General features: G+C 36.4%; 1 protein-coding gene across 1 annotated transcript in view; it reads left to right on the forward strand.

Moving 5' to 3' along the window:
* The window catches only part of mbo (Nuclear pore complex protein Nup88), a 622,627-nt gene that overhangs the window by 102,799 nt on the left and 503,328 nt on the right, over positions 1-16,500 (forward strand). Inside the window, exon 2 of the mRNA XM_087358015.1 lies at positions 9,659-9,707. The gene's annotated coding sequence lies outside the window, so the exon portion shown is untranslated. The remainder of the gene's footprint in view (positions 1-9,658; positions 9,708-16,500) is intronic.

The raw sequence follows: 16,500 nt of genomic DNA on the forward strand, positions 1-16,500 counted from the left end.
CCTTCGTAACAACAGTGTTATAATTACTTGATTCTTTGTTGAAGTTTTTGTGAAGTATGCTTAATTAGAAAATGTTAGCTACTGTGTTCTGAGTATCTGCTAGCTAGGTAGTTGATGTTTATCGGCTGTAGATAAAGGTTTCTTGTCTTGGCAAATTTCCGGGCTGACCTGGCACAAAATCCAGGTGGAAATAAATGAACATTTATGAACTACATAATTGTTGTTGTTACGTACTGATAGTTTGCACTTTTAAATTCCGAATTCTACTGTAAAGATACCCATAAATAAAGAAATAAATTGTTATCATACACAATACATTCGAGTTGTCTCTGACTTCTACTATATGTTTTCTTTCGGGCGGGGGGGGGGGGGGGTGCTGTCTGCATGATATTTTAATATTGGACATAATTGTTTTGAAAATATGTGCCAGTGCGGTGGTCCCACATTCAGAGTTGGGGCTCACCCTGGATCGACTAGAGCCTTACTAGAATCGGTCGGGATTTAGTAACTAAGAGAAATTATCTTTCCCCTGTCGGGAATGGAAACATTTTTTGTACTATCGGGTCGGAGCCGACCCCTGGTGATATTATGAACAAGTTTCCTGTGATACAGAAGTGGTTTGCCATTGTCTTCTTCTGTGTGTGAATGGAGTAATTGTTGGGATGCCACGGAGAAACCGGGGAAGCCCCCGGAGGAAAACTCCGTGTTGCCTAGACCACTGTTTTTTTATTTAGTGTTCTGTCTGACGACAGGTCCATATGAACAGGATCCTTCCATCCTTTTCTCGGACTGGGACCTGTTTATATACGTTCTTGGCAGATGATCCAGAAGTGGTTTGCCATTGCCTTCTTCTGTGTGTGAATGTCGCGGAAAAACCGGGGAAGCCCCCGGAGGAAAACTCCGTGTTGCCTAGACCACGGCCTTGCCCAACACAAGTTATAAATCCGGGCACCACCGGGAATCGAACCCGGGACCCCAAGATTACAAGACCAGCGTTCTGATCTCTAGACCACCGTGGCAGTCAATAGAAACTAAGTCACCCATATATAGCTCGATACAAAATTATCACAACTGCATCATGGGTCACTCTTACGTTCACATGTGTGCACGTATTAAGGCCGACGGCGGGTGCTGAGGCCCGCCTGGAGAGAAAAGGATCGTTTTGTTTGAGAGAACGAATAGAATATGAGATACAGCATCCAGCATCCACGGGCCTGGTCTCTGTCCCTTGCGCGCTCTTTCGCGCTCTTCAGTGGTCAAATGAAATTACGTACCTCCAGCGTTAAATATGCGATGGCAACTCGGAAAACGGAAGGATAAGAGGAAGATATTGCTGTGCGTGATCGAGCCCTGAACTGATAACCGCGTTGGAAAAGAGGTATAAGTTCTGTAGACTTTTCTTAAAATGGTTTAGTCTGTTAGCTAAACTGTAAATTAATAATGTTATAACATTTATGGATCAATTTCTGTACGTAATTTGCAAGATACGTTTAATTGGGTACACATGTCATTACATTGTTATATATAGTCAAAACAACAGAATTAACAGCTTCAGTGTTTCGATTAGTTGTGGTCTTCAATGGGATAACAAAATAAATAAATCTTTGTCGCCGTTATATTTTATATTACAAGAAAGTTTTCCTAATATATAACCATTAGAAAGTTTCTTATGTTTTTGGAAGGTCTATTGCCACAAAAGGACTAGGACCTACTTCTATATCACGTTGTCCTAGTTACATGATGTTCGTACCAAATTTCGTGAAAGTTGATTAAAATATTATTAAAGGCGGACCTAAACTTGGAATAGTGATGAGAATAGAAGCATGAGCATTATTGTGTACTTAAAGTCTAAGACGGCCTTCGTCATAGATCTCTACAAGTTGGAGTAGTTTTTTTCTGAATCCGTTTTGGATTGTGGGTGGTAATAGAGGATAATTCTGTGTCCAGGGAGTTTTCGCGACAGTAAACACGTTCATACTTTAGGATTTAATTTCAAGTGACAATAAGCCGAAGGACGCAGTCCGTTTCTGTAGAAGAAACAGAATAATTAACATCAATATATTGATATATTCATTGTTCATCGTAAGTTTTTCCCCGGTAAGGACAGAATTTCTTATTCCACTATGTTGTGCCCAGACTGGCTAGTGATTTGTACGAGGAGCGAGAGAGGGGGCCATTTTTATGGGAATATAATAGTCGGGGCTTGAAAATGGTCACTCAGGTCAAGAAAGGTTGATAACTAGAATGCTCAGAGCTTTGCACTCACGTCTGTGTCTTTGGGGGTATGGTGATCAGTTACAGGGGTAGCTTAACTATTACCTTAATAAATATATTTGTCAAAGTTTTTCGATCAAATTATATTCTGCGTACTAGCAATTTTTTTTTAATCAAATATTAATTAAATATTAAGTAATAAGAAAATACCTCCAAAGGGGAATATTAAAAATTAACGTATTTCTATTTTCATTGAACTGTTATATAAGTGCAGTATTAACATCGTAATTAAAAGAGAGATTAAGAAAATCTGCCTTATGTGTTTTCCTTAATTCCTCAGTCGATTTATTCTTCTGTATGCTACGCGTTTTAATTTACAGTAAGAATGTTATCCAAGCTACATTATTTGCTTTAAGCGTTGAAGGTATGTCAGGGAGCCAGAACTGATAGCGACATTAAGGGCACAGAGATTACGTTATATGCATTAGGAAAGTCGGTTTATAAATCAGCACAGAAATACGTAAGTTGGATATATGTTCAAGTCTAAAACTGTAGGAAGATTTCGAAACATAAAGGTAGCTAATATATCATTAAAATATGTGATAAATTTCAAATATATGAGAACAGAAATATGAAGTTAGTATTAGACACACGACGAAATTAACAACAGATTATATTCTTGGAATGTTCTCTACCGTTCAGCTCAGTACATTTTATATATCCTGCACAAAGCTATAGATTTACGTACTGTTTATTGACCAACTGAGCAACTATAAGCTTCTAAAGGAGAAATCTGCTGAATGGAATTAGTCGTAAGATGAATCTCTACTATTCATAAGGAAGAATAAGTCTACCATTTAATATATGGGCTTTCTAATGGCCCTGGGAAACTGCGGCATACAGGAAACGAGATACATCTATAATGGACCTGTTTCTAAGCAACTGGGTATTTTATAGGTGATGATGTAGTGGTACAGTATTTATATGGAATAGGGAAACATACTTCCACCTCATACACTGCCTTCATATGCCGGTCTTTTGATATGTCAGTACGCCGTTGAGGGCTTCAGTAGATTAGCCGGTTCATCTTATGATGAAAGAGACTGTCCTCCTCACAGACCAAGTCATCGTGGTTGAATATAGATGATACCAACAAGCAAAAGCCATCCCTACCCGCATGTCACTTCACTTCTATCTGACCAGCACACACACGTTTTAGTCTCTCGGGGGTTGTTCGTGTCTGGCCATTGATTTTCAATACAACTTACCTCATGCCAGAACGGATCTGACAGTCACACACAGTACAGACTCTTCTTGTCTTAAATTAAAATTTATGTTGTGATTAAGCACCACAATATGAAACTGTATAGTGTTCGTGGAGGTAGGGATCCACTTATTCCAGACCTAGTCAGTAGTGGGACGTGAGTGGTCAGATTTATGCTGGGCAGCCTCGACCAACGCTGATACTGTGAACTAATTTGCCCACTTTCCGTATAATTGCTTAACGGGACCACAGTTTTTAACTGTTTGGAAAAATGTCCGTTGAATTAGTCACAATTCTGTATTATTTTATTTATTTAGTGTTCTGTCTGACGACAGGTCCATATGAACAGGATCCTTCCATCCTTTTCTCGGACTGGGACCTGTTCATATACGTTCTTGGCAGATGATCCAGAAGTGGTTTGCCATTGCCTTCTTCTGTGTGTGAATGGAGTAATTATTGGGATGCCACGGAGAAACCGGGGAAGAAGCCTCCGGAGGAAAACTCCGTGTTGCCTAGATCACGGCCTTGCCCAACACAAGTTATAAATTTGGGCACCGCCTGGAATCGAACCCGAGACCCCAGGATTACAAGGCCAGCTTTATAACCGCTAGACCACCGTGGCTAATTCTGTATATATTCAAAAATTTATCACATTTATTTATATATAAAATCATGCATACAATAAAAGTGTAAACAGTTTTTGTTTGTATGCATGATTTTATATATCAATACACTGCACGGCACGCAAGGTTTTAACATTTATTTAAATTGATTCCGATATTTTACATATTAACAGAATAACTCTATGAAACGCTCGTACAAATCCTAAGAACCATAATTTAATATATGCTGTATCCCTATTCGTCCAAATACTTTAAAAAAAATACCATTCACAGGTGAAGACAGGCAGGGAAAATCTTAATTGGCTGTAGATCCAACAGAATAACTAATTTCAATTTTCCAGTGGTGTTTTTTTCATCTTTTCATCAGTTGCTCTTAGTTGGACTTTTGGTGAGCTGTCAAATTTGCGTTAGTGAAGTCGCTTTATCCAACAGGAAGCTTGCCGACTGATAGAAGAAGTCCTTCATCTAAGAGCGAATTTAGTGCTGCTGGTTTGTGAATACCAAATGGCTTCAGTTTGTGTCTGTCTGAGTAGCCAGATTTCGTGTTCACCATTCCTGAAAATATTAGTTTCATAATATTAACATCCGTAGACAGAAAATGTTTTGCGTGAAGACTGCTAATTGTTCGCTGCAAGGCAAAACCAAAGTGCATTTGGAATTATAAGTTTATGACTAAAGTAACAGTTCTTGCCAGAAATCGAACCGTGTTATCTCATTTAGCTGAATTATCGGCTTGTTTGTGTTAGTTTATTTTAAATTCATTTGCCTTGTTAAGTCTAAACAGCAATGAATCAGAAGTTATTTTCTTATTTCAAAAAAGTCACGGTTCTGCTTGTGGAGAAATGACGTAGCCAGGAAGTAAGTTAGATTAGTGTTAATGTTCGTCTCATTTATAGGTTATAGTTTATTGGTTAATATACAAATATATAATCACCTACTTCTGTGTTTTATCCTTGCTTGAACACATGGATTATCTTTAAGCATACGTACCATAAGCTAATTTATTTGGATCTCAGAATAGAGCAGACATTTTCTACAAACAATCGATAGTTTTATATTTGTTGTCTTCTTAGAAGTAAGAACAGGTTCATTGGTTTCCATTAATATGAGCCTTGCGTTTTAAAGTTAAAGGTTTCAGTTTAAGTTTTTATGTTTTGTTTCCAGCTAAAATATTGATTTATCAATCTATTAATTGGCCTCGACCGTGGATTTATACACTTTGCTATGAAAAATGTTTTATTGCATTAAAACAATAGAACGAATAGCCTATTTCTTGTTCCCTTCTCAGAATATTCTCTCGTACTCATTACTTTTTGTGTTTAATCTAGTTATCGTGTGTTGCTTATTCCTGTTTCACACATAAGCCACGCGATTTTATCTGACACTTTAACTAAATGTCCGATATTTTGTTGTTAAGTCAGTTATTCCGTATCGTGGTGTTGCTATCCTTTGCTATTACTGAGTTCTTCAGTGATTCGAATTTCTTCAACACTGTGCTGCTTTATAATAGTTACGTCAGTGAATTATTTAGGATAATATTACACTGAAGAATATGTGAAGGTTTATTCTTCTGCAGTCATAAACAATTGTCTGTTTCTATTCATGTAGCAACTTCATTTACCGTAGGACGAGAGGCAATAAACAGTACCTGTTTAATTAACAAACTCAGTAGAAGAGTCATGCGAATAAGCTAGTACTTAGAACGCTACTAAAGGAATTGCACATCTTGTACGTTACATGAAGGTTCATTACCGTGTTCATAAAAGTACGACAATTTACCCTATCCTGAGCTAGATGAAACCGGTCCATATAATTCTACCCAATTTGTTTAATATATATTTCAATATAATCTTCTTATCTACAAAAGAATATTCACTATTTCAGGATTTTCTTTACGTGTTTTTGGAAAACCCATGACAGTTTAATACCAAAGCTTGGGACGCCTCATCCCAAATCATTTGATCACTTTGTACCATGGTTGCATCCGACAAAGTCCCTGCCTGTCTGTCTGTCTTCTCTTACTTAGTGACGTCATAGAGTACGTGTATCTGTCCACTACCGACGTCTGTACGGAAATGGAGCAATACGGGATGAGCTCTGAGTCCATCTTTGTATAGATTAAATTTGGCAGAAGCAAGGTGATCCCAGTGCAATAGATAGCAAGCATTATCGGTGCAACAGCGACGTAACTAACTCCATGGTGCAGCAGGGCCTTTCTTGAAAATGGCAGTCTGTCATGTGATCAAGAAATTCCCTGGTTTCGTGCAAAGTGAAGTTTAATTTCCGTGTTTACAAAAGAAAATCACTCGACTCTATCACGAGACAGTTAGATTCAATTCTTAATGTTACAATTTATTCCTCTAAGAGTCATTTTAATAGTATAATACAAATATAATTTTTAAGTCTCCTAATCTGGCTCTTCCCTTCAGGTATTTCGACAAAAAAATTTAAATATTTTTATTTCCCTTATTTTATGATGTGCCACCCGCCTCTTAATTTGAGAACACTACAGACGATTCTTCAAAAGAGCAGAATATGATTTCCTCTTTACACGATATTCTGTATATTCGTAATACTTCCTCTCTCTTACATCCAGATATTCTCCTCGACACTTTGATGTCAGTTACTTTCATCTTTTATTTTTTCTCTCCAAAGGTTGAGAGACCAAGTTTAACTCACACATAGAGACATGTGAAATTATTTTTTTATATTTTAATCGTCATAATTTTAAATATTTATTTGTTGTAAATTTATAATGTTTTGATGTATGAAGTAAAATAACTTGTACATTTTTATAGACTGTGGGCCAGGTAAAGTATGTTATATACTATATACATTAAGCTGATTGTTAAGTAAAATTATAAATAGGATGTCATTTTATTTAATGTATGCTGCAGATCTTACGTACAATGGAAATTTTAGCTTGAAAATATTAACAGATATCTTAAGGTAAAGGCGTAAAATATACAACTAAAGCCATTGTTTTCTTTAAGAAAAAATATATTAAGGGTATTTAAAAAAACGCTCTGAAGAGTGTTTGGATCTAGGAGGGACGGAGTAACAAGAGGATGAAGATAATTACGTAATTGAAGAGTTCATAACGTATATTCTAAAATAATATGATTATGGTTGATTAAATCAAAGAAAATTAGATGAAAAAGTTATGTAGAGAACATTCAGCATTATACTCATAAAACCTAAAAGAAATACAACTTGGAGAACTAAGTCTAGGGGATGTGTAATGAAATAATTAGTGCTTAAGGGTGATGACTGGATTAAATTGGTTCAGGATTAGGATATCATGAGAGGTTTCGTAATGGTAAGGAATATCTTGAAGGACTGATCTTCAATAACTTGTATCGTTTTTGATGTCAGAAAGAAGGCCACCTTCCAAAGCCCCAGTGCTCTACTGACAGCCCGGTGGTACTCCACTCTGGTACAAACGTGTAAGGCGGCACATCACTGGCTTCACTTCCTCATCCTATCCTCTTGTCCCAGATCCCTTGAGGCCAGACGTCTCTCTATCTTCCGAAGGGCGACATTCAGTATATTCTGATTAGAAACAGAGTCAGTTAAACGTTTTGACTGCACCCATAAATGTACTCTATTTAACCATAAATCAATAACTCCATCGTATAGGGAATCTGTAAGCATCCTGATATTAAACATTTATCGCTAATTAAATTTATTGTAATTTCGGTTTAAAATCACTTATTTTTGTCCCGACTAAAAAAGGTTCAAATAATTTTCGTATGTTATATCATGCCACTCGGTTCCAAAGCGATCATATCGCTTGAGGTTTAACATATAAAATAATGCGTGAGTATCTTGTTTACCATTCATCTCAAAAGTCACTTGTTTCCAAATTTATTTTCGGCTCTAAGATATATCGCAACGCTATTTTAGATGAGGTAACTCAAATCAGGATACAGAGTGGATATAGCAACTATTAACAGAATAAATTGCTGCCATTACTAAAAAAAATGTTACACAGGTATGCTGTGTAAAAAAATAGTAAAATGTCGACAGTTTTTTGTCCGATTTTCATGTATTTGTTACGATTATAAATCCAAATATCAGGAAGAGGCAAAGCTTCAAACATAATTCTAAGGTATGTATCACAGGCAAACGTCATTAGGTGTACCTAGGGAGTGGTGTTTTTCCTTACATCCGTAATGGTTTGTCATATTCATATAATCATCTTCTTATCGTATTAGATAACACTTCTACTGTGCGTTCATTGATAAAGTTGAACGCAACTATCACTTCCCGGCTGTCGGACAGAACTACACCATTTACCGCCAAGCGCCACAAGGTTTCGCGATACGCATATCAAATATCGCACCATAAATATAATAAAATAAACTTCTCTATGTAGAATCATTTCCTGCGGGTAGACGGAACGTGACTGTTGCGTACAACTTTGTAAGTAAACGCACTGAGTAATCTAAAAGTTAAGCAAGCAATTATTGGCACATGTTCTGTTTGTCGAAAAATAAATTACATTGAAATGAGATAGAAAAATATGAAGTATTACGAGATATTGCCGATTTATTTGGCACAGGAGAATCGGTTAATGTATCCCTATACTCATTCTGGTAAGTTAAGTAATAACCAGACGCCAGGCAGTGTTCAACACTCGTTGCTCTTGTGAAAAAGACATCCTTGCACTTCGACTGGTGAAAGACAACTGACGGACTGGCGCGAGCAGGTTACGACATGACGCAACCTTCGTACGCTGTTGTTACAACAATATCGTGCGGTTATTGATCTAATATAATTATATATAATTTAAATAATCTATACAAGATTTAATGTGGGTCACTCGTTATGTGAATTACGTTATGAAGCCCTCTAACCTGTGAAATAATTCAATTCAATTCAATTCATTATAAGCAGACTCTTAATAATCTTAGCTCGTTTGAATTTTTTCTGGAAAATCTAAACCTCCAATAATCAGCAAAAATGAAATAACACCACACAGATGTAACGAATACGTAAGTTTATTACAGACATACACTACTTAAATTTTTAAATATTTACCAACAACATAAATGATTTCAGAATTTAGAATGTATTTAGAAGGGTAATTCTTTTGTCGTGAACTTTAGCAACTGATTTATGTTAATACATTAAATAATATGTGATACTTGTAATTTTTTTTCTTTCCTTTAAACGTTCTTACTTATAGAATCGGTTTTCTTAATTACTTTTTAATTTTCGTTTAAACCAGATGTCCCCACTCCCACGCCCGCAGGAAATCGTAAGTCTATTGCGTTCAGAAACTGGTATACTGCAAGAAACACGCATTAGATTATTCTTTTCTTTATACCGAGGCTGCAAAAGGACCGAAGTATTATCACATTTTTTATTAGGCTTTTTATTAGCATGAAGCCGCTTGTTAATGCATTAACCATAAATGTCTGCCCAGTTACAAAACAACACCTAAAATAGATCGCTTTATGCTCTATATGGTCTTTCAGTGTTGAGTGTGTTATGTCATTATTTCTTTGTCGAAAAATATCTTTGTTCTCATTCGGACTTGTTTTTTTGGTAGGTCAGTTTTCGATGATCGTCTACACTCGGAACGAAATCGCAGCTGAGAGGTGAGTACAGGCATAGATTTATTTATTTTCAGATTATAATATTGTAATTATTCCACACGTCTTGGTACTGAGTTGTATTTTATTCGTGTGTCTGTTGTTATACTCCTACTATTCTCGGTATCGGCAATTTATACATTAATTTGAATACGTGCTGTCTGGATGGAATGGTATTGGGGGGCGCATGTATTTCACGTAGGTTAGTTAAATAATTTCGAATTATTATGTGTTTTGAAACGTTAATTTTTAGTAGTTGATCTCACAGTCGTTTTCCTTCTGAATTAAAATATTAGATAGAGAAAAATAAGTGTTAAATGTTTTAATTTAATTAAACCTTTGAAGCCGAATTTGGTATAAATATTTTTTAAGCATTCAGCCAGCACCGGAATGAAAACACCACACCATTACAAAGATCAGTTGGTTAATGTTATTTGGTGAAATAATCGCTGTTTACTCTGATATGTAGTTAAACAAATTAATATATTTTGTGGGGAAAATACAGAATTATTCGCTATTGAACCGGCTGGTACATGTGGTTTAAAGGCTTTAAAAGGGTTAAATACAAACTCATACATTTTTACATATCGTCTAGTATTTCAGAGCCTTGGAATTGTTTAAACTGCGATATACCAAACACATTTGGATGCTAAGGAAAGAACTTTATGGAAAATTTTGATGACCATTTGAAAGAGACGACGCTGAAGACGAAAATTAAGATACAAGGCAGTGGATTTTACATATATGAATTAGATTAAGGTGGTTGAATGTTGTACACAATGATCGAATTTAGCAGTAGTAGAATTTAATCTTGTGGTTGTATTACCAGATCATTAAATCACTTGTGCGTTTAATTCAAAATAGGATAAAAACTTTACTGTGAATTTTCATTGGTTTGATCACAGTGCAGAAATGTTTGTCATAAGTGTTAATGTTTTAAAAGTAATAACGATTATTGATTACCAATTCTAAACCAGTGACCACTAATAAGTAAGAAAACATTTATATTGATATAATTATTGTTATGATGGTAATCAAATTAATGATAATGAGATTGGTGGGTTACGTAGCACGCATTGGGACATATAAAATTTTTACATGACTTTAGTGTGATAACCTGAAAGGAAGAGACAGTTTGGAAGGCGTAGGAATAGGTTGAGGATTTTATTAAAGTTTGTCTTAAAGGAATATGGTATAAGGACGTTGACATGATGCATATAGTTGGGTTTTATGAGCCATGTAATAAACCATTATAATAGGATGTAAATTTATTGATTAGCTGAGCGACTGTCAGTTTGTCAGAAATAACTGTACTCTGTGGAATAAGCTAGATCATATTGTTTATAGTTTAGATGCGTCATGTTTGTGTTTACAATTCATATATATATTTATTCTTCAAGTCTATACACAAACCATTTTAAGTATTGATGTTAAAAATTAAAATTGATATAAATATTCTGCGATATTCATCGTTTCCTCGATGTTACAATTTTGCGCAAAATTGTAACATCGAGGAAACGGTGAATAGCGCAGAATATTTATATCAATTTTAATTTTTAACATCAATACTTAAAATGGTTTGTGTATAGACTTGAAGAATAAATATATATATGAAAGCTAGATCATATAACGTAACGTATAGACTGGTCTTGTCCGGATCACCTATTTTTAAAGCTTCTGAAAAACGCAGGACCTAACTCTGCGTGACTTAAAACTGGACCTTAAAAAGCAGTGTGAAGTTTTTCATGAAAACTGTAAATGGACATCTTATACCGTGTTTCCAGACGGAAATAGGGGTAGAAGTCGAAAACAAGAAAATACGCGAAGTTCTCTTTACTTTTGATGGAGTGGGAACAGCTCTTGGGTTAGAAATCGACGCCACTTGACAAAAGAATTGAGGGTAGTTGAGTTCGGGCGGCAGAACTGACGCCCCTGTTCATCTGTTCTAGATTCCAGTGAGAACTAGAGCGGCCTAAAGACCGCTCGTTTTTTTAAACAAACGACAGTTACTTTAAAAGTCAACGTAAATAACCAACGAGCAGACTCTTTCTTAATGAGATGTTAAATACATTCTGAGCTGTTTGTTGACCTAAGGGTGCCATTACCATGATCATAAGAACCAGTTTGCATCTTAAGTGCGTCATGTTTGTGTTGAATCATATACATATATTTTTATTTTACAGTCTATACACAAACTTATTTAAAATAATGTTGTTAAAATATTATAACATTTACAGTATAAAGTATATTATGTTATATTTATGGCGCTCCTTTATCGTAGTACGACATTTATATTATTCAGCGCTTTTATTTTTGTTTTTGGACGACATGTTTCGATGTTTTATGACATCATCTTCAGGTTTATCAATCTATATCATTCTAAAAACTATTATACATTTTGATGCATTGCATTTATTGATCTTTTAGTATATTTGTAGAATTTTCCGTCTTCATAATGTTCTGGTGTCTGTATTTAGACGTTCATTATCTGTGGAATTAATTTCCAAGTGTTATTATGCAAATGAGTATGGAATTGACATAGGAAATAAATAAATATTAATATGATTATCCTAAGGCAGAAGAATCCAGTCCACATGCAAACATTCTATTTCTAATATTTTGTTCTCTCTACTCCTACGTCTCCCGAATTGCTTCTTCCTTTCAGATTTTCTAACATTTCATATTGTCTGTTACCTCACTCCGCGCTCATTTTATCCTCCTTCATTTGATAAATATCGTATATAGGGCGAACAACACTGTGGAATGAATTTATACGTTCGCTGACAACAAATTGGCGGGAACAGAAAATTAGGACAAATTGTAGACAGTATTATGAAATTTAAATATTAAATAGTATAAAGGGACTAGGTGACTGTCCAATCTACAGATTTACGTAACCCCGTGATGTAGGTTCTTTCATGAGAAGTTTATATCACTCACTCTGTAGAAAATATATTGCTTTTCAGGAAACCTAAAGTGTATTAAAGTCCATCATTAGTCTGTAAGTTAATCCATCTACACTTTTGCATCATTCTTTCTAGAATCAATCTTTGAATATCCTTCGATTTAAACGGAGGTTTTTTACGTGGCCATTTTTTTAAGGATTTGGGCCAAATTGCTCTGTTCATTTTTCATGCCCTCCCAATGTCAAATATGATAGCAGTATTTTTTTAAAACTTTAATGTGATTGCTGAATAATAAAGCATCAGAAAAATCATGAATCATTACTTGTACTTGTAACATTATAATGTGGTACAGTAAAGAAATGTACACAAAACGTCTTTGTCTAAAGATCATATAGTAAAATGTAAATACGATTTCCCTCTGAAAGCTGACGAAAATGTAAGTTCTGAGCCGAGACTGTACCTGTTGTATGAATGTGATGATGTTACAAAACATGGCTATCAAACTTTCTTCAGGATACTTTTGTAGTCGATATCTTCGGGGTTTATATATTTCTTTTTTTTTTAGTGTTCTGTCTGACGACAGGTCCATATGAACAGGATCCTTCCATCCTTTTCTCGGACTGGGACCTGTTCATATACGTTCTTGGCAGATGATCCAGAAGTGGTTTGCCATTGCCTTCTTCTGTGTGTGAATGGAGTAATTGTTGGGATGCCACGGAGAAACCGGGGAAGCCCCCGGAGGAAAACTCCGTGTTGCCTAGACCACGGCCTTGCCCAACACAAGTTATAAATTCGGGCATCGCCGGGAATCGAACCCGAGACCCCAGAATTACAAGGCCAGCGTTCTAACCGCTAGACCACCTCATCTTATTATTATTTAGTGTTCTGTCTGACGACAGGTCCATATGAACAGGATCCTTCCATCCTTTTCTCGGACTGGGACCTGTTAATATACGTTGTTGGCAGATGATCCAGAAATGGTTTGCCATTGCCTTCTTCTGTGTGTGAGTGGAGTAATTGTTGGGATGCCACGGAGAAACCGGGGAAGCCCCCGGAGGAAAACTCCGTGTTGCCTAGACTACGGCCTTGCCCAACACAAGTTATAAATTCGGGCATCGCCGGGAATCGAACCCGAGACCCCAGGACTGAAATATTCTATGCTTGATCTCTGCAGACGAGTGCTAAGTTAGTATATTTATGTAGTTTACGGTCGTCTCCTCCCACATTCTTTCTAATTCATCATTCATTGCGCACTACATAACTTTTGTAGTTCAAAAATCAGTTATTAGCAGAAGAATCAAGTAGAATGTTCTTTGTCATTGTGTAAGATAAGCGAAATATTTGGTTTTGGTTGTGCTCCACGTACTTAAATCACTGTTATTCTAAACTTTTCTGGTATCCGAACGATTTGCCCTCAATACCGAGAGACCTACTGGCCAGGAGAGGGTGGCGAAGAGAAGTGGATTGAGGGTGAAAAGAATAGTGGTGAAAGACTTCCCTTCGAATGGGATAAGAAGAGAGATTCGCCCAATGTTCGAGAAAGTATCGGATGCAATGCTATGACCTGTTAGCTCTGAGGGTCGAGACATATCGATTGTATATTATTCTTTTTTTCATTTTTCACAGTGGCTTGGTCACACATGTAACATGAGATGCCTTGGTTACCGCAAGAGAAAATAAATGAAATAATGACTTAAATGTAATGAGGTTACAGGAAGCTTAAGAAAATCGCATAACGAAGACACGAATATTATTAGGATGAACAAATCAAGGACAATGAGATGGGCAGGGCTTGTGGAATGCATGTGGAAAATGAGAAATGCATACCAGACTTTGATCTGAAACCCCGAAAGGAAGAGAACACTTGGAAAATCTCGGTGTAAGTAAAAGACAATGAACCTTAAATAGAGAATGGACAGGGAAGGTGTGGACGGTATTCATGTGACTGCAGACTGGGAACAAAGTAAATATTCTTGTTCCATAAAAGGCGTGGAATTTCATGACTAGGTGAGGGACTGGTAGCTTCTCATGAAGGGCTGTGTTCCGTTAATTTAGTTAGTTGTTGTCCTCACAGCTCAAGAAAGTATTTGGAACTTATAGAAGACTGTAATGAGAAAATTATATGACATGGAATTTTATTATTTTTACCGTTCGCTTAGTAATGTTTTGATAATGAAATACGTGATGAAGGTATGCTAAAGTATGTGAGAGAGAAGAAAAAAGGAATTGGATTCAGCCATTAGCCCAAGCTACTGTGTAATATTGTCTATTTAAAATGCTTCCATAAAATAAAAACATTGGTATTTCAACATAAATGTATTGTATTAAAAGAGCAGTTTTATGCGCGTATAAAATATCTGATGGCCACCAAGTTACCTGCCCAGAATTTGAATAGGTAACCTTTAAAAAACCTCCGATGGAAAGACAGTCATCAGATGTGTCAGTGGGTTAACACGTGCGTTAGAGAAGTTGCGTATAAAATAGAAGTTGTGTTTAACTGCTTCCAGATTGGGCTCCAGTGGAAAGTCGTAGCCATGATTGTGGCAGCTTTCATTAAATAAGATATATTATTGAGGGACGTAATGTACATAAACTGCAAAAATAAATAATTGTATTATGGAGGCCTGCGAAAGAGTCAAGACTTGCACGAAATTAAAACATGTAGGAATTGAAGTTTTCACGACGTGTAGTCTGGTAGAAGTTTACCGACGTTTCAGAAGTCATTTCTGCCTCCATCACCAGGGCGATGATGGAGGTAGCAGGACCTCTGAAACGTAGGTAAACTTCTAGAAGACTACACGGTGCAACAACCCTGAAGACAACTATCTTCTGAATTTAAAACAAAAAAATTATTGCTTCTCGTATTTTATAACAACAAATGCGCTGAAAAAACAACAAAGTGTCGAGTGCGTCTCCATCAGTTTTTGTTTTAACATCATTCGTATCAAGCATGAAGACTGAATCAGTAAAGTGACTAACTACTCTCTCTCAGACTGCCTCTGCAGATACACAGTCTCCTGTCCTATGTTTATCAGTTGTTATTTTGTCGAGAATAAAGCGGCCGGAGCGCAAAGCAAACACCTTAGCTTCTTCTAATGCTGAAGATCTTTATCCACACACAGCCATACGTCTTCGTAGTGTGGAGAAAGCTTTTCAGTACTGAAGATAGGTTCTGTTCACTTCATTTCGCATGTATCATGGAACAAAACCACGAGCACATACGTCCTAATTCTAAAATGGGTTCAGTAGGAGGACAAAATTTAGCAGAAGCAGGATTTTTGGGGCGAATGGGAAAGTATGATGGCCGATGCAGGCAGGAATCTAGAGAGGCAGAGAGAGATGTGGTCGTGGTTCGAGATGGAAGCTGTTAAGAGGCTCAGAGGCAGATCAGGGGACTGAAGAAAACCTCTAACAGTACACAGAAGCTCACCATGCTACAACGCCTACAATGAAAGGAACAAAAAATACAGAGATGAAATCTCACCCTCGCAGAGGATCTCGGCTAAGCTTCAAGCCGTGGGCAAGAGGTGACGACTGACTAGGTGAGGGAAGGAGATAGAAATGAAAATACACACGCAGTCACACACAATCTTTACTGACGGCATGGAGGCACTTTTCTGGCAAAATGTGGTCGGAGAAGAAAGTTTGAGTTTTATTGTATTTAAGGACTGCAGTTTAAAAAGACTGTTTATGGGACAAGCTTAAGCAATTTGTTTTTGTGTGTTGTCCTGTCTTATGCTTGTATAAAGATGAAAAACTAGGCTTAATATAAAGCCGTGTAATTACTAAAGATGTGATAATTGTCTAAATACTTATGACAGTGGTTTGTTATTTGTAGCCGAGTTATGTTTGACATTGTCAGTTCTGACAGATATATATATATCTAGTTTATG

This window comes from Zootermopsis nevadensis, unplaced genomic scaffold (assembly GCF_977971745.1).
Source record: "Zootermopsis nevadensis isolate Lab colony 2312 unplaced genomic scaffold, Znev_1.0 Znev_ptg000002l, whole genome shotgun sequence".
Taxonomy (NCBI): domain Eukaryota; kingdom Metazoa; phylum Arthropoda; class Insecta; order Blattodea; family Termopsidae; genus Zootermopsis; species Zootermopsis nevadensis.